General features: G+C 41.6%; 1 protein-coding gene across 18 annotated transcripts in view; it reads left to right on the top strand.

The window, feature by feature from the left end:
• The first annotated feature begins 3,163 nt into the window (after nucleotides 1-3,163).
• Nucleotides 3,164-19,548, top strand: part of FAM13B (family with sequence similarity 13 member B) — a 117,624-nt gene continuing 101,239 nt past the window's right edge. For 8 of the 18 annotated variants that reach the window (XM_078359922.1, XM_078359893.1, XM_078359888.1 and 5 more), the window contains exons 1-2: nucleotides 3,164-4,061; nucleotides 6,549-6,691. The gene's annotated coding sequence lies outside the window, so the exon portion shown is untranslated. Of the gene's footprint in view, nucleotides 4,062-6,548; nucleotides 6,692-17,633; nucleotides 17,682-19,548 lie in introns of those variants that run through there. The other 10 variants (XM_078359895.1, XM_035292117.3, XM_078359816.1 and 7 more) reach the window with 3 other exon arrangements.

Here is a 19,548-nt window from a genome sequence, read left to right as displayed (position 1 = left end):
CCAGGCTGTTCTCAAACTCCTGACCTCAAGTGATCTACCCGCCTTGGCCTTACAAAGTGCTGGGGTTACAGACATAAGCCACAGTGCCTAGCCTTAATTTTCTACGTTCTCTTTTTCTTTCTTTTTTTTGAAACGGAGTCTCGCACTGTCTGCTGGGCTGGAGTGCAATGGCACCATCTCAGCTCACTGCAACCTCTGCCTCCTGAGTTCACGCGATTCTTCTTCCTCAGCCTCCCAAGTAGCTGGGATTACAGACGCATACCACCACATCCAGCTAATTTTTGTATTTTTAGTAGAGATGGGGTTTTACTATGTTGGTCAGACTGGTCTCAAACTCCTGACCTAATGATCCGCCTGCCTCAGCCTCCCAAAGTGCTGGGATCACAAGTGTGAGGCCCCGCGCCTGGCTCTATGTTCTCTTTTTCTACAGTTATTTCTGGGTTGGGTGTGTAAGGGGTAGGGGATGTTGGACCTCCTGCACTAATTTTTCTCATTTTCTTATCTTTTATTTCCTGTTTTCCATTTTTTTGTTCTGTTGTTGAGGAGAGTTCCTCAATTTTATCTTCCCATCCTTATGTTGGATTTCTAAAAATTTCTGTATCAAATACTTAATACCTAAGCCTTTTCCCTTACTCTCTGAATATTCCTTTTTTTTTTTGAGATAGAGTCTCACTCTGTCACCCAGGCTGAAATGCAGTGTTACAAATCTCAGCTCACTGCAACTACCAAGTTCAATCGATTCTCCAGCCTCAGTCTCCCAAGTAGCTGGGATTACAAGGCTGCATCACCACACCAGGCTAATTTTTGTATTTTTAGTAGAGATGGTGTTTTGCCATATTGCCCAGGGTGGTCTCGAACTCCAGACCCCAGGTGATCTGCCCACCTCAGCCTCCCAAATTACTGGGATTACAGGTATGAACCACCACACCCGGCCTGAATATTCCTTTTTCATAGTAGTCTGTTCTTATTTCATGATTGCAATATCTTCTTTTAACTCTCTAAGGATATGATTTTTAAAACTTTTGTCTCCTATTTTATTTCTTTTTCTAAATTCCTTTTTATTATAATGTTAGAGCCTTTTCTCAAAAGCCTAGCGATGCTTGGCTGTTCATTCATGCTTAATAATGAGGAACTAAAAAGCTCTTTGTATCTGGATATGGCTTATTGAATAGTGCGCTTCACTCCAGAGGGTTAAGATAGGCTCTAGCTAGTTCACTGGGGAATCCTAAGCATCAGTATCTTTAAGTCTTTTCTCTAGGGCTAGTTTTACCAGAGGTCTTTTAGTCTACAACTCAATAGGTGAAAAATCTTTCATTTTAATTTGTATTTTTTATTTATTTACTTTTTAGACAGAGTCTTGCTCTGTCGCCAGGTGCCAGGCTGGAGTGCAGTGGCGCGATCTCGGCTCACTGCAACCTCTGCCTCCTCGGTTCAAGCAATTCTCCTGCCTAAGCCTCCCGAGTAGCTAAGACTACAGGCGTGCCACTACGCCCAGCTAATTTTTGTATTTTTAGTAGAGACGGGGTTTCACCATGTTGGCCAGGATGGTCTCGATCTCTTGACCTCGTGATTTGCCCACCTCGGCCTCCCAAAGTGCTGGGATTACAGGCATGAGCCACTGCACCTGGCCAAAAATAAAAAGACAATGATATTATTATTATTATTTTGAGATGAAGTTTTGCTCTTGTTGCCCAGGATGGAGTGCAATGGCATGGTCTTGGCTCACTGCAACCTCTGCCTCCCAGGTTCAAGTGCTTCTCCTGCCTCAGCCTCCCAAGTAGCTGGGATTACAGGTGCCCGCCATCACACTCAGCTAATTTTTGTATTTTAGTAAATATGGGGTTTCACCATGTTGGCCAGGCTGATCTAGAACACCTGGCCTCAAGTGATCCACCCACCTGAGCCTCCCAGAGTGCTGGGATTACAGACATCAGCCACTGTGCCCAGCAAAAAATATATATTTTGAGTACCAGGAACTAGGTTAGATGCTGGGAATATATCTCTGTTGCCCAGGCTGGAGTGCAATAGTGCGATCTCAGCTCACTGCAACCTCTGCCTCCTGGGCTCAAGCCATTCTCCTGCCTCAGCCTTCCGAGTAGCTGGGATTACAGGTGCACACCACCACACCTGGCTAATTTTTGTATTTTCAGTAGAGACAGGGTTTCCCCAAGTTGGTCAGGCTGGTCTCGAACTCCTGACCTTGTGATCCACCCGCCTCGGCCTTCCAAAGTGTTGGGATTATAGGCCTGAGCCTTGGTGTCAGGCCTGCCTTTTTTTTTCTTTTTTAATTAGCATATCCTTGGCAGTTTGCATTGAAAAATAGAGGCTGTAGCTATGATGATAACCTTAAAAAATAAGTTGCAGAGGCCAGGCGCCATGGCTTACACATGTAATCCCAGCACTTTGGGAGGCCGAGCTGGGTGGATCACATAAGGTCAGGAGTTGGAGACTAGCCCGACCAACATGAAGAAACCTCATTTCCACTAAAAATACAAAAACTTAGCTGGGCATGGTAGCACATGCCTGTATTCCGGCTACTCAGTAGGCTGAAGCAGAAGAATTGCTTGAACCTGGGAGGCGGAGGTTGTGGTGAGCAGAGATTGTACCATTGCACTCCAGCCTGGGTAACATGAGGGAAACGGTATAAAAAAAAATTGCAGAAAACAAGATCAATTTATTGCCAATATTTCCCAAGGTGTTTTTAATTTTTATTATCCTTTTTGGTCTTTGCCCCTCTGGCATTTCGATGGTTATGTTAGAAAACGACTGATAATTCACTCTGCCTCTTCCTACCTAACCCATATTTATCAATCTGTTGCAGGTGGCTCAATTTTGGTTCAAGAGGCACTGAACACTTTTCCAAGAGGGGCGATACAAACTTCCTCATAACCATTGTATAGCTACCGATGCCTAAGAAAAATGTTAGGGAAAGTTCTATTGTTCCCCATCTACCCCTTTTCCTAATTTGAAAACAAGGAGCAGTGCGGGAGGAAGGGGCCCCACGTGGAGTTCTATGTTCCTGAAAAGGGTTAATTTACTAGCAAGCAAGCCTGGCCCAGAGTCTTTGTAGCCAATGGGGGCTCGCCCTGATGAGGTAATGCTTTCAGCCCATGTTTCATTGGTTGCCTTTCTCATTACTAGGCGTTCTCGGAGGCTGGGAAGTGGAGAGGGCTAGTTTTAGGGCTAATGGGGGCTTTTTCCTCGTGACAGGTGGTGCTTACAGAAATGCTTGGAGCCAGTTGTGGAAATCTGTTTCCTCTTCTCAGATGCCTGCATCTTGAGCCAGTTCTTCTACCTGGGGCTCTAAGGGTGTCTTCTAGTCTGGTTCTTGTCCCCAACCCACTGTCAGCTCCTAGGGTTCTCAGCAATGAGAACACGAATGTGATGAAGTTGTCTTAAGCCCTGATGAGCCGGAGCTGGAAGGAAAGCCTGCCCATCCTCGGATGAATACGTCCCATTACTTTTGTCAGCATGGGACCTTGGAATGTAGCAGCTCTTCACTTCTGAACCCTCTTTGGCTGGGGAGCAGAAGCACTGGCTGTGAGTCAGGCTGACTGCCTCTATACTTCCCCCACAAAGTTTTAGGAGTGGTGAGGAAAACTGGGGCTTCCTTCCAGCCATCTTTCCTCTGTCCGTGGTCTTCTATTTTGCTTACCTCCATTCTGGGAAGTTGTAGTGGCCCATGTAAGTCCTTTGACAAGCAAACAATTGTTTATCATGTTTCTGAAAGAACTTGGAGAACCCTTGGCCTTGCTTTTTACGTTTTTGGCCCTGCTTTTACATCAAGATCTGTATGAACTTCCTGGTAAGGAGAGAGGAAGCACCAGATTCCAGGCTGTATGTAAACAGGGAAACGAGGCTGGGAACGTGAAGTAGTTGTGGATGAAGTGGGGGTAATAGACAAGTGCTTGTTTCTGTCAATCAGCCTAATTTTTGCCTATAAACTTCATGCTGCTTTTTACACACTTAAGAACTAGACAACAAAGAACCAAGAGGGTATATTTCGGATGGCTGAACTCTGAAGTTTTTCAGGGCTGACTTGTAAAGAAGAAGTGGACATTGTACGTATGAATAGGACTTTACAACCACAAGGGGGAAAATTAGTAGAGGCTTCTAAGAGAGAGATGAAGCAGAACAGATTCTGTGGGCTCTGAGAGCTGAGGGAGACAGCATTGCAGAGGTGAACGGGCTCCCTGGGTCACTGAAGAGTAAATGATCAAACCAATTTGAAACAAAAGTTAGCTGTAAGCATCAGTCCTGCTTTTCATGGTTGAACTTCACAGAATGAGATTCTGGGAGTCGAAGGGAATAATATTTTATGCCATTTTACTGTGTAATTCTGGGAAAGGAGCTCTTTTTCTGTGACCCAGTTTAACTGTCTAAAAATAAAGAAATCACCCTGAATTCAAAGGAAGAATCTGTAAGTGAAAGGCTTACTCTAAGTGTTTAAAAGCTTGCCTACGGCATTTAAGATTCTGATGATATTGTCTGAAATATCCTGAAACTAACCCCATTCAGGCCTCCACCCACAGGATAAAGGTCTTCTTTTCATCCTGGTCTCACTCCACGCCTCCACCCCCAGCTGACAGGGATCTGACCCTCCCTAGATTAATCACAGAAAACATGAAAGACCAGGAAGAAAAGGCATAGTAAAAAGTAGGAGGCTTCCACATCAACGTGGGATAGTAATATGTATTTACAGGATGATCAGTTAATACATTTGAGAAAGTGCTTTGTAAGCTGTTGCCATGATAACAAATGGGTTTATGCTCCTGAAAAGAATAGGAATTGTGTTTTACTCATTGTGTTCTACCCCAGTGCCTAGCCCAGGACCCCGCACTTTTCTGGGGGTGACTTTTTATTGGATTTTTTTTTTTTTTTTTTTTTTTTTTTGAGACAGAGTTTCGCTCTTGTTACCCAGGCTGGAGTGCAATGGCGCGATGCCGGCTCACTGCAACCTCTGCCTGGGTTCAAGTGATTCTTCTGCCTCAGCCTCCCGAGTAGCTGGGACCACAGGCTCGTGCCACCATGCCCGGCTAATTTTTGTATTTTTTTTTTTAGTGGAGATGGGTTTCACCATGGCCAGGATGGTCTCGATCTCTTGACCTCGTGATCTGCCCACCTCGGCCTCCCAAAGTGCTGGGATTACAGGCGTGAGCCACTGAGCCCAGCCTTTTTTTTTTTTTTTAGAGACAGGGTCTCACTATGTTGCCCAGGCTGGTCTTGAACTGCTGGACTCAAGCAATTCTCCTGCCCAAAGTGTTGAGATTACAGGCTAGGCTTGAGCCACTGTACTGGTGAAAAATTTTAATTATATGAAGGTAGAAAGAATAGTTTAATGTGACTCCATATATCCATCTCCCAGCTTCAGACTATTAATAACCCATCACATAGGTGCTTAATGTTGTGAGGAGAAAAGGGGGGAGTTTGGTAGTTTCTTAGACATACTTTACTCCATCTTTCTTGGGAAGATTATGATCAATATGAACCATAAATCAGAAAAATTACATTTCCTGTACTTCACATTAGGTTAATCACATTTGAGAAAAACCAAAAGTGAAATTCTTTTATTTTTTGAAACGGAGTTTTGCTCTTGTTGCCCAGGCTGGAGTGCAGTGGTACAATCTTGGCTCACTGCAACCTCTGCCTCCGGGGTTCAAGCGATTCTTCTGCCTCAGCTTCTTGAGTGGCTGGGATTACAGGCATGCACCACCACACCCAGCTAATTTTGTATTTTTAGTAGAGACAGTTTTACCATGTTGGTCAGGCTGGTCTCAAACTCCTGACCTCAGGTGATCCACCCGCTTCAGCCTTCCAAAAGTGCTGAGATTACAGGCATGAGCCACCACACCTGGCCAGAAATTCTTTTTTTTTGAGATAGGGTCTCACTCTATTGCCCAGGCTGGAATGCAGTGGTACAATAATGGCTCAATGAAGCTTTGACTCCCCACACTCAAGTAATCCTCTCACCTCAGCCTTCAGAGTAGCTGGGACTACAGGCATGTGCCACCATGCCCAGCTAATTTTTGTATTTTTTTGGATAGAGGCAAGGGTTTCGACATACTGCCCAGGCTGGTCTTGAACTCCCGGGCTCAAGTGATCCACCCACCTCAGCCTCCCAAAGTTCTGGAATTACAAGCTTGAGTCACCAAGCCCAGCTGAAAGTTAAATTCTTAGGAATACCTTTCATTTATTTTTAATTAATTAATTTTTTAACATTCTTGGAGTAAGGAACACCTTTCAATCTGGATTACTTAATAAAAGGATTATAAAATAATTATTTGAATTTTATAAAAGGCCAGACCTTAAACTTTGTTACTCATGCCGGTGATTAAGTTTGCCATGCCTCAGGTTTTTTTGTTTAAATTATAGCCTCGCAGGAGGGTGTTGGGTGGTGACTGGAAACCCTGGCTGACTTGTCAGGCATCATCAGCCTGCTGCCTTGACTGTGATATGGATGGAATGGGGCCAAGGTCTTCATGTTTCTTAGTGTTTCTACTTTCTTTATCTTTGACCCTTGTACTGAGGACTGGTTCTTTATCTCTAAGGACACAGATAATAGGCAGCCAAGTTTGCCTGAACAGACTTTTTGGCAGTTTTCAACCATGTTTTCTGGAAGCGAAGAAGAGGGTGGTAAAAAGTCTACCAGTCTTACCGACTGAAACCGTCATCTACAGAGCTGAGTGTTTGGGTGAGTCACTTTTCTTTGGTCCTACCACATTTAGGTAAAATGAAGCTTTTTGGTGTAGTGATACAGTGGGGAATGTTGCAGGTTTTAGAGTAAAGTAGACCAGGGTTTGAGTTTCTTTGCTATAATGGTTCTCACATTTCTTACCTGTAAAATGGGTTGTTTTAAGAAATTATTTATTTAAAAATACATAGTGTAGGGACCAGCACAGTCAAGTGCTCACTATATAGTAGCTACTTTTGTGATGAAAGTGAAGACACTGCAAGCAGAAAAATAGGCAATGGAAATGGACAGAGAATTCACTAAGTAATACAACTGGTGGGAAGCAGAACACTCAACTGCACTTGTAATTAGAGAAATGCAAGCTCAATAATGTGTGCCATTGTTTTTGTTCATTAGATTGGCTAAAAATATACATAAAGTCCATTTTTGGTGAAAGTTTAAGCAAATAGTCATTCTCATATATTTTTATAAAGGCTTTTTGGAAGTTGGTTTGGTAATATCTATTAAATTTTAAATTTGTTATTCTTTAATTCAGCAATTTGTTTCCAGGAATCTGTTCTACATAAATATACTTGAGTATATAAACATATTGTAGTACTGTTTTTCATAGTGAAAACTGGAAACAAATTTACTATATGGACATATTTCTATGGAATTATATGTGTAAAGGCATATTTAGAGTATTGTACCATGATCCTATTTATATTAAAAGAAAGATAATTGTGTGTATGCATTTTATAAATGTATGAAAAGAGGTTTGAGATGATATATTTCACGGTTTACTTTTGGGGGAAGTAGGGTAAGATTAGGGTGAAGAGATGGTTTTGCTTTTCATTCTTTTTCTCCCCACTAATATACTACATATGCTTTTCTTTATTCTTCTAAATCTTTGAATTTTCCTAATGACTATTATAATTTTTTAGCGCCAAAAACCAGGAACAAATATGTACTATTTTTGTATTTGTAAAAACAATTTAACAAAATGGTGAAGATGTGAATTTAGACTATCTGAAAGGCCCTCTGTAGAGGGCCTTGTCTAGACTCAACATCATGGTTGGGTAGAGACAGTAGTTTTTGGGTCTGGAAGGGTGGGAAGAGCTTGTATTTAAGAATCAAAACTTCCACTTCATGGTTTGGGGCTTGGATTTTTGGACCAATAAACCCAAGTGACCCCTTCTGAAGACAGTAGGACTGCATAGGAGAGGTTAACAGGTGTTTCTGTAGTCTTGTCCTATCCAAGGCCCTTATTTTATTTTATTTTTGAGACTGAGTCTCACTCTGTTGCCCAGGCTGGAGTGCCATGGTGGGATCTCAGCTCACTGCAACCTCTGCCTGAGTTCAAGCAATTCTGCTGACTCTGAGTCCTGAGTAGCTGGAATTACAGGCACGCGCCACCACGCCCAGCTGATTTTTGTACTTTTTTAGTAGAGATGGGGTTTCACGATGTTAGCCAGCCTGGTCTTGAACTCCCGACCTCAGGTGATCCACCCGCCTCATCCTCCCAAAGTGTTGGGATTACTGGCTTGAGCCATCCCACCCAGCCAAGGTCCTCTATTTAAAAAAAAAGAAAGGGCTTGGACTTCTTTGAAAGAGGCAAGGCAATCTCTGAGTTGTAGTATCTGAGAGTCCAAGATGGCAGGGCTGGCATAGAACCTTCCAAGTTCTTTCTACCTCTTTGCTTCCTTTCAGGTTAACATGTCGGATTTTGTTTTGTTTTGTTTTTATTTGTTTTGAGGCAGGGTCTCCACTCTGTCACCCAGGCCGGAGTACAGTTGAGCAATCATAGCTCACTGTAGGCTTGAACTCCTGGACTCAAGTTATCCCCTCACCTAAGCCTCCCTAGAAGCTGGGACTATGGGCACATACCACCACCCCAGGCTAATGTTTAAATTTATTTTATTTTGCTAGGCATGGTGACTCATGCCTGTAATCCCAGTACTCTGGGAGGCTGAGGTGGGTGGATCACGAGGTCAGGAGTTTGAGATCATCCTGGCCAACATGGTGAAGCCCCATCTCTAGCAAAAATACAAAAATTAGTTGGGCATGGTGGCATGCACCTATAATCCCAGCTACTCAGGAGGCTGAGGCAGGAGAATAGCTTGAACCCAGGAGGCAGAGGTTGCAGTGGGCCGAGATTGTGCAACTACATTCCAGCCTGTGCGACAGAGTGAGACTCTGTCTCAAAAAAAAATTTTTTTTATTTTTTGAGACGGAGTTTCCCTCTTGTTACCCAGGCTGGAGTGCAATGGCGCGATCTCGGCCCACTGCAACCTCCGCCTCCTGGGTTCAAGCAATTCTCTTGCCTCAGTCTCCTGAGTAGCTGGGATTACAGGCATGCGTCACCATGCCCAGCTAATTTTTTGTATTTTTAGTAGAGATGGGGTTTCACCATGTTGACCAGGATGGTCTCGATCTGTTGACCTCGTGATCCACCCACCTTGGCCTCCCAAAGTGCTGGGATTACAGGCGTGAAAAACAAAATTTTTATTTTTGTAGAGAAAAGGGCTCACTTTGATGCCCAGGTTGACCGTGAACTCCTAGTCTCAGGCAATCCTCCAACCTGAGCCTCCCAAAGTGCTGAGATTACAGACATGAGCCACTGTGCCTGGCCAAGCATGTCAGATTTTTATCAGATATTCTGGATCCCTAATAATGAAATTTTTCTTTAGGTTTTAGGCAGCTTTTTCGGGTTATAAGTACCCACAAACTTCTCTGTAGTTTGCACATTTAGCTCCCCGCACTGTGGACAGTATCTGAGTGAGAAAATAGACAAAACTTCTTAGTGAAGATAGGAATGGAGGCTGACAGAAGGAAAATCCTGTTTTCCTGGGTAACTTACTCCAAATGAAAAGAGGTTTCATGGAGTTAAGAAATGTATCACTCTTGGCTGAGCGCAGTGGCTCATGCCTGTAATCCCAGCACTTTGGGAGGCCGAGGTGGGAGGATCACGAGGTCAAGAGATCGAGACCATCCTGGCCAAAATGAGGAAACCCTGTCTCTACTAAAAATACAAAAATTAGCTGGGCATGGTGGCACACGCCTGTGGTCCCAGCTACTTGGGAGGCTGAGGTGGAAGAATCGCTTGAACCCAGGAGGTGGAGGTTGCAGTGAGCTGAGATTGCGCCACTGCACTCCATCCTGGCGAAAGAGCAAGACTCTGTCTCCAAAGAAAAAGAAAAATGTATCATTAAAGCTGGGTGCGGTGGCTCACACCTGAAATCTCAACACTTTGGGAGGCCGAAGTGGGTGGATCACTTAAAGCCAGGAGTTTGAGATCAGCCTGGCCAACATAGTGAAACTCTGTCTCTACTAAAAATTAGTCAGGCATGGTGGCGTATGCCTGTAATTCCAGCTAGTTGGGTGGCTGAGGCATGTGAATCGCTTGAACCTGGGAGGTGGAGGTTGCAGTGAGCCAAGATCTTGCCACCGTATTTCTAGCCTGGGTGAAGGAGTGAGACTCTGCGTAAAAAAAAAAAAAAAGTATCACTCTAATATCCTTCAGAATTCTCTCGGATTTTTAGATTGTAGTCAGAAGGCGACTGGCACTGAGGTAGTGGCAAAGGTCTGCATGGGGTACAGTGATACATTTCATCATATCACTAGATACTTTTTAAAAAATTGTGATATATGAGAGAGGATGTAATGCATATATATAATTTGAAAAATAATTATGAAAAACAAACCCCATGTACCTTGTACTTGGCTTGAGAACTAGGATATTATAAAAGCTCTGAAGGTCCTAGGGGGTCTGCTAGCATGCAGGTAAAATTTGGCCACTGCACAAAGATACCTTGCCAAGGGGAGAGGAATTTGCCTCCTAAAGAATGGAGCTTTTTCCTTGGGTACAAAGACACTATCTGCTGCTAGACCGAGGGTCCATAAGGCTGGTTCCTACCCAATGGATATGTCATTTTTCTAATTATCTGGTTAGAAAACAATTCTTTTTTCTAGTTCATATAGAGGCTTCTTATAGGCTACTGGACTGTGTTTCTGGGGGTGCGGGGGTCACACCTGTGTGTTCTGTACCCTCCACTATAAGTAACAGTTATATTGAATTTTGGATTAATGTTTGTTATTTTTCTTTAGTGTTTTACCATGTATATGTGCATCTCTAAATTATCTACCTATCTCTCCCTCTACTCCAAAATGCCATTTGGCATTGTTTAGTGTTTCTTTTTTTTTTAATTGCTGTAACAAATTAACCACAAACTTAGTAGCTCAAACAACCCAGAATTGTATGTGGGAGGCGATGGGTATAAGGGAAATTGTACTTTCTGCTCAATTTTGCTGTGAACCTAAAACTGCTCTAGAGTTTTGTTTTTTGTTTCTTTGCTTTTCTCGGGTGTGTGTGTGTGTGTGTGTGTGTGTGTGTTTAAAGGCATTAGGTACTAGCATTAGGGGAAGCTTGGAACTCTCTGTACTATCTTTTGCAACTTTCCTGTAAGCCTAAAGTTATTCTAAAATAAAAAAGTTTATTTAAAAATTTTTGAAAACCATAATACAAATTTATTATCTTATAGTTCTGTAGGTCAGAAGTCTGACATGGGTCTAACTTGGCTAAAATCAGGCTCCTAGAGGAATATCTAGGGGTCTAAAGGAAAGAATCTGCTTGCCTTTCCTACCTATCTGTTTGCTTGTCTTTCCTACCTTCTAGAGGTTGTCCACATTCCCTGATCATGGCCTTCATTCATTTTCAAAGCCAGCAATGGCAGATTGAGTTATTCTCATATCCAGTCTCTCCAGTGTCTTCTGCCTTCCTCTTCTATTTACAGAGGCCCATGTGATTACATTGGGCCCACCCAGATAATCCAGGATGATCTCTCCATCTCTGGGTCAGTTGAGCAACTTTAATTCTGCCTAGAACCTTTCTTTCCATTTGTTATGTGCCCTAATATATTCACAGGTTCTAGGGAATAGAATGTGGACATCTTTGAGACATCATTATCCTGCCTACAATAGCCATCTTTATGTACAACTTTGCCACATGCTTGTTCTGGCCCCAACTAAAAATGATTGTCCTTTTTGTTTCTTTTCTACAAATAGCTCACTCCATATCTGCCAAGTCTGAGTTGCTTTCTGAGCAAGTGGAAAGAAGCAATATCCTTATTCTGATATAGTAATAATGTCCCATAATAGTATTAAACAATTGAATTAAATGTATTTTCTGGACATTAACTCAGCATTTATCAATAGCTCCAAATTGAGTTTCAGGAGCAAACTAGGGCAATTCAGAGACTACCACTTACGCTTCCTGTTGTTTCCAACTTTTATTTTTATTTATTTATTTATTTTTTTGAGACGGAGTTTCGCTCTTGTTACCCAGGCTGGAGTGCAATGGCGCGATCTCGGCTCACCACAACCTCTGCTTCCTGGATTCAAACAATTCTCCTGCCTCAGCCTCCCAAGTAGCTGGGACTACAGGCACGCGCCACCATGCCCAGCTAATTTTTGTATTTTTAATAGAAACGGGGTTTCACCATGTTGACAAGGATGGTCTCGATCTCTTGACTTTGTGATCCACCTGCCTCGGCCTCCCAAAGTGCTGGGATTATAGGCGTGAGCCACTGCGCCTGGCCTGTTTCCAACTTTTAAAATTCCAAAATGAAAACATATATAAGAAAGGCAGGAAACAGAAATATACAAAAAGAAAAATTCTAAAGTAAGCACCTGTGTAGCCACTACCCAATTAGAGAGAGAGAAAATGGACAACACCTCTTCCTCAAAGCTCACCTTATGGCTCTTGTCTGTCACATACTGCCTCTCTCAGAGATAAATCACCATCCTGACTTTTACAGTAATCAGTTGCTTGGCAGCTTACTACTCTGCATTAGTCCATTTTCACGCTGACATACCCGAAACTGGGCAATTTACAAAAGGAACAGGTTTATTGGACTTACAGTTCTACATGGCTGGGGAGGTCTCACAATCATGGTAAAAGGAAGGAGGAGCAAGTCCTTCCTTTTTTTTTTTGGTTTTCTGTTTCTGCCATTCTATGTGGATGGCAGCAGGCAAAAAGAGAGCTTGTGTAGGAAAACCTATAAAGGCACCAGATCTTGTGAGACTTACTGACTATCACGAGAACAGCATGGAAAAGACCTGTCCATGTGATTCAGTTACCTCCCACTGGGTCCCAACCACAACATGTGAGAATTCAAGATGAGATTTGGGTGGGGACACAGCCAAAGTATATCATACTCTATAATTTTACCACCTATGTATGTACCTCTGACTTGTTTTGAATTTATACTACTACTAGCAATGAAAGAGATTCTGTTGTTCCACATCACATAGTTTTACCACCTATGTATGTACCTCTGACTAGTTTTGTCTGATTTTGAACTTTATAAAAGAGCCATTCTGTAGGTTTCTTTTGTATTTTATTTACCTTCTTTATTGGTATGATTCAACCATGCAGTTACCTGAAGGTCTAAGTTTATTCATTCTTTTGTTTTTCTTTCCTTCTTTTTTTTGAGATGGGGTCTGGCTCCGTTGCCCAGGCTGAAGTGCAATTGTGAGGTCTTGGCTCACTGCAGCTTCCACCTCCCAGGCTCAAACCATCCTCCTATCTCAGCCTCCTGAGTAGCTGGGATTACAGGTGCATGCCACCGTGCTCAGCTAATTTTTGTATTTCTTGTAGAGATGGGGTTCTGCCAATGTAAAAAATGCAGCTATGAACTTTCAGGGTGTTGCCTTGTTGCACAGGCTGGAGTGCAGTGGTGCAATAATAGCCCACCCTAACCTTGAACTTCTGGCCTCAAATGATCCTCCTGCCTCAGCCTCCTGACTAGCTGGTATTATAGGTGTAAACCACTATGCCTTTTTTTTTTTTTGAGACAGGGTCTCTGCTTGCTGGAATATGCCTGCAGTGGCCCAAAAGAAAAAAAAAAAAAAGAGAGAGACAGGGTCTCACTCTGCTGCCCAGGCTGCAGTGTGGTGTTGTGATCATGGTTTACTGCAGCCTTGAATTCCCGGGCTGAAGTGATTCTCCCATTTCAGCAACCTCATTCCCCATCATTTTTTTTTTTTTTTTAGAGATAGGATCTTGCTATGTTGCCCAGGCTGGTCTTAAACTCCTGGCCTTTAGTGATCCTTTTGCCTTGGCCTCCCAAAGTGTTGGGATTATAGGTGTGAGCCACCATGCCCAGCTCTGTGACTTTTAATTAGGAATTAATAAGTAATTATTTATTGTAATTACTCACATTTGAATTTATTTCTGCTATCTAATGTTTTACTATTTGTCCTTCTTTAAAAATTTCTTATCCATTTTCAAAATTAAGATCTTCCCATTTTATTTTATTCCCCAATAAACTGGAAGTTATATATACTATTTAATTTCTTTTACTGATTATGTAGAAATTTTAAAATGTATATTTAACTCAACAAATTATAAACTTATTTAGCCTCCTCTTAAACAATACAAAGCCTTCTAATACTTTAAGTTACTCTCTCACAACAGTATATGTAAAATTATTGAACAACAGAATTTAGACATTGTTGCTATTATTTTGGATAGTGTTGAGATTTATAGCAAACATGCAAACAGTTTTCTTTATTCACCATTACTTCTTGCATTTTGGATCTTCCTCTGGAAGATGGTAATTTTCTCTTAACATTTTGATACATTGCAGTATCTTCTAGCTTTCATTTTATTATTGAAAGGTTGGTTGACAGCCAAATTATCTTTTATTTGAAGATTACTGTGTTTTCTTTCTTTCTTTTTTTGAGAGTCTCACTCTGTCACCCAGGCTGGAGTGCAGCGGCGTGATTTTGGCTCATTGCAATGTTCACCTCCCAGGTTCAAGTGATTCTCCTGCCTCAGCCTCCAGAGTAGCTGGGATTATAGGTGTGTGCCACCACATGCTAATTTTTGCATTTTTAGTAGAGATGGGGTTTTGCCATGTTGACCAGGCTGGTCTCAAACTCCTGACCTCAGGCAATCTGCTCACCTTGGCCTCCCAGAGTGCTGGGATTACAGGCATGAGCTACCACACTGGTCTAATGTCTTTTCTTGCTGCCTAATTTTAAGATCCCCTTTCTTTCTCTCTGAGTACTAATCTTTATGTGTGCATTTTATACTTTTCACCATGGCAACTTTTGGTCTTCTAGAATTTAGGATATTTACCATCAATTCTGGAAAATGTTCAGCCACTATTTCTTTGAATATTGCCTTTCCTCCATTCTGTTATCTCCTTCTTGAACTCTAAGTAGATATTTGTTGAATCCTTATGCATGCCATTGCAGGTTTTATTTTGAAGTTATTTCATCATGTTTTTAGTAATATTTAATCATTAAATTTTATTTTAGGTCATATTCCTTGTAACTGTATCTGTACGATTTTCAGAGATTATTTACTTTTGCTTATACTAGGTGCCTGGGGGCACTAAAGCTAACACTTTAATAATTTTCAGCTTGGGGTTTTCTAGGTCACACAGGTAGTGTGAAATTCTAGCCCTTTATAGTGTGCTTGCAAACTTGTTTAGGAATTCTCAGTTTTCTTCCTTTTTTACAACTCCATCCACAGTTAAGGTGGAGACAGATATCTTTACCTTTCACTCTGTAAGTCAGGTTTTTTGTCTGTTTTTTTTTTTTTTTTCTTTTCTTTTCTTTTCTTCTTTTTTTCCTGCTGAGGATGCAGCCCTTCAAAGTTCCTAGCTTGAGGAGGTCACCAATTTGATATCTGGGCAATATGCCAGAGACCCACAGAATAGGGATGCCTTATTCAACCTAGGTGAGGTCACAGAAGGCTTCTTAAAGTGACACTGTCTGGGCATCTAAGCTGAATTTAGGCTTATTAAGCAATAAGTGGGAGTATGCCATGGCATGGCATAATTACACTGTCTTTTTTTTTTTTTAAAGGCCGGAGAGCGCCCGTGGGTCTTGAACCACGCAGAGTGGTTGTTTTCCACCGTAGAAAGCATTGTCGAAGTAACTGCTGAGCTAAAGCCGGCCCTACACTGTCTTTACCATAGGATAGGAATCATGTCTAGCATACTCACTGCTGTCTCTAGCACTTAGCACAGAACCTGGCACCTATTGTTAGATGCTCAGTACGTATTTTTTGATTTATGAGTAAGAAGTATCAGTGTTTCCAAGTAGAGAAACAATACATATAAAGCAAACAAGAAGAAACAAATAGCAAAACTTTATTAAAAAGCAATAGATTTAAACTATGGGCTATTTCTTTTTTCTTTTTCTTTTTCTTTTTTTTTTTTGAGATGGAGTTTCGCTGTTGTTACCCAGACTGGAGTGCAATGGTACAATCTCGGCTCACCACAACCTTTGCCTTCTGGGTTCAAGCAATTCTCTTGCCTCAGCCTCCTGAGTAGCTGGGACTACAGGTGCGCACCACCATGCCCAGCTAATTTTTGTATTTTTAGTAGAGACGGGGTTTCACCTTGTTGACCAGGATGGTCTCGATCTCTTGACCTCGTGATCCACCTGCCTTGGCCTCCCAAAGTGCTGGGATTATAAGCGTGAGCCACCACACCCAGCTTCTTTTTTCAATGAGTGCTTTTACTGTACTCTTTTTTAGTAAGACACTTATGTAGGATAGAGTGCTACACTGTAACAGGGATAAGCCACGTGCATAATAACTATCACATTACTCTCTGTGTACAAAAGTTGGTTTCTTTCCATGAAGGCCTAAAATAGGGATGTACACCTTCATGTTTTGGAGCCTCTCTGCTGATGAGCTTGGGGTTTCAGAAAACATTAAATGTTTCTGCAAATTGTTATATACTTAAGTGGAAAAGAGCAGTTAGGTGTAAATGCTTGGCAAAAAATACAGCTGTAGTTAGATTGCAATCTGCAAACGTTGGCATTGTCAGTTTGCCACAGAAAATGTGGTCTAAATGAAAGGTGCGTGAGGGCTGGGAATGGTGGCTCACGCCTGTAATCCCAGCACTTTGCGAGGATCTCTTGAGCTCAGGAGTTAGAGGCCAGCCTGGGCAATGTAGTGAGAATATGTCTCTACAAAAAAAAAAAAAAAATATATATATATCTGGGCATGGTGGCACATGCATGTAGTCCCAGTTACTGAGGAGGCTGAGGTGCGAGGATTATTTGAGCCTGGGATATCGAGGCTGCAGTGAGCTATGATTGGGTCACTGCACCCCCAACCTGGGAGACAAAGCAAGATCCTATCTCGAAGGGGAAAAAAGTTGGTTCCTCTAAGGAACAGGTAGGGTATGCAAAAATGGTGAGACCCTCCTGCCTGGATTTCTGGTTAAAAAGGCAGCAGAAAGTTCATGATTTTGTGAAGGTCATAATCTGAGAACTTTTTTCTTTCCCCTATATGGATACAGGCAGAGGGAAGAAGAGAAAGGGATATTTATTCTTTGTTATTTATTTATTTTTAATAATAAAAGTTCTGATTGTGGAAAAAATATCTAGCTGATTATAGAAATTTAATAAAGAAGCCAAAACAAATTAGTCTTATAGCTGATGATAGTATTGGCTTACATTATTTAGATACACTGAATTCTAAGTTATCAGGCCAAATATGTGGACTTGGCAAAGATAAGACTTACTGTCAATTGTTGCAGCTCTCCAAACTGGATGTGACTGGCACCAGTGGCTATGTGAGTGAATATAGAAGCTGAAATCCACATTGTTAACTTTGGTTCTATTCCACAAAAATATTTTATTCCAGAGATATGTAAGATGAAGCTTTTCTAGGGCAGAGATCATGATCATGTACCCTAGCACAGTGCCTGACCCATAATAGCTGCCCGAGAAATATGTGTTGAATAAGTAAATGGCACAAAGGTTATTCTGGGTTGCTAAGATCAGAACAGTATTTGCCATTATTTTAGAGGTTGGCGTAGGATTTGAACACCCTGGAACAGTTTCTTCTCTTTGCAGCTAGTAATATTTTTCTGTTTATGAAAAATACACATTCTTGCCCACTGGCACAATGGGCCTGGGCAAAGTGGCACAGACTGATTTCCATTCCATTTCTTGGAAGAGCCAGCAATACATCTCTCTAATGGTGAGTTGCTTCTCCTTTATCAGAGGATTTAAATTTGATGTTTTTTTTGTCCTTCCTTTCTTCCCAATAGAGACTGCCTCAAGAAAGAGAAAATTAATTAGCTGAGTTTGACTGAATTTGATAGCATTTTACTGCTCTGTGAGAATCAGAGTAGTCACAATCTCATCTCCATATGCACTTGTTTTTCTCTGTACACAAAACTGCATGTAATGATGGCTCTCCATCCCTATTTATACTTATATCTTGTTCTACAAATGGGCAGTGTAAATATGCTTCGAACTGGGGAAGAGGTGTGCTTGTATTTATTGTAAGTTACAAGGTTCAGAAGATCTTAAAAATAGCACTGAGAGTTTAGGGAATTCTTATTGGTTCTTTGGTTTTCATTTACAAATAGACAAAGATTTGGCAACTTCTGTCAAGACAGGTTTTCACACCGGGCCTCATTCCTAGCAATAAAATTCTAGATATGAAAGCAGGACATTTTCAGATTGTTCTCTAGGCCTCTGAAAGCAGTATAGGAGAGGGAAGTGAAAAAATTGTAGTATATGGCTTATAAAGCACTTATATGCATACCAATTCATTTAAGTCTTGGTTTCCCTACTTGACTAACAGGGACTCTAGGGTACAACTAAGTTAAGTAACTTGATCAGAGTCACAAGTCTAGTAACAGGGCTAGAACTGGAACTTGGGATGTTTGTTGTATCTATTTTAATTTTAAGTGACAGAATTTGGCTTTTAAGGGACAGAATTTGGCTCTTGCTGGCTAGGGTGGCTCCAGTTTCTTATTAACATTGTATTAAAAAAGATAAGGCAGCCTTGACTGACCACAAGTTAATCTATATCCTAGTACTCTAACAGCCTTGCTCAGGGAGATCAATAAGGGTAAGGAGGACAGGTGATTAAAAGTTTCCTTATTGATGGTACAAGAGATGGGCTCAACATCCTGCTACATCTGGAAAAGCTGAATTCAATCAAACTCATGTAAAGGAGGGAAGAACCCATTTGCATTCTCTGTGAATAGTGATGGCATTATTAGCCATCTGTCAAGTGACTAAAGAGAGAGCTACTTCCTGACTTCGTCTCATTCCAGTGACACTGGTGACCTTGGGGAGGCAGATATGCTGAGGTCCTCCCTGGCATCTAGAATGCAGTCCAGGTTGGAGCAAAGATATATTCCTTCTATAGTGATGTGACTCATGACCTTATTTCTGAGAGGCATAATGCCTCTGTTTGGATGAGCTGGATAGAATGCTTGTTTTCCAGGCTTAAAAGTCATCTTGCAAATAAATAACAATCTTATCTCAAGTAGTAATTTTCCTGGCATGACCTCATCTCTGGAGGGAGTCTTAGAAACAAAAATGCTTGGTCTATACCAGTCACTTCTCATCCCGGCCAAATAGCTATCTGAAATGCTATTTATGACTTTATTGATATATTGAAATGTGACATCTCCATCTACAGGTAAAGAATTTGTAGGAAAAAAGAAAAAGTAATGTAATTTTGAAGTATTCTTTTAGTGAGGTATTCTCTCATCTCTGTAACAAACAGAACTGCTGTTCTTTGCTGTAGGGGCTGTCCTGTGCCATAAAGCATGTTTACCAGCATCCTTGACCTTCACCCAACAGCCAATAGCACCTCTCTAGTGCTGACAATAAAAAATGTCTGCATTTAGCAGATCCTGAATTCAGAAAAAAAAAATAAAAAAAAAAAACCAAAAATGTCTGCAGACATGGTCCCACAAGAAGTGTTGCAGTTGAGAACTAGTTTTTTTTTTTTGAGACGGAGTTTTGCTCTTGTTACCCAGGCTGGAGTGCAATGGCGTGATCTCCACTCACCGCAACCTCCGCCTCCTGAGTTCAAGCAATTC

This window comes from Callithrix jacchus, chromosome 2 (genome assembly GCF_049354715.1).
Source record: "Callithrix jacchus isolate 240 chromosome 2, calJac240_pri, whole genome shotgun sequence".
Lineage (NCBI taxonomy): Eukaryota > Metazoa > Chordata > Mammalia > Primates > Cebidae > Callithrix > Callithrix jacchus.
This window is presented reverse-complemented; position numbering and strand designations above follow the sequence as displayed.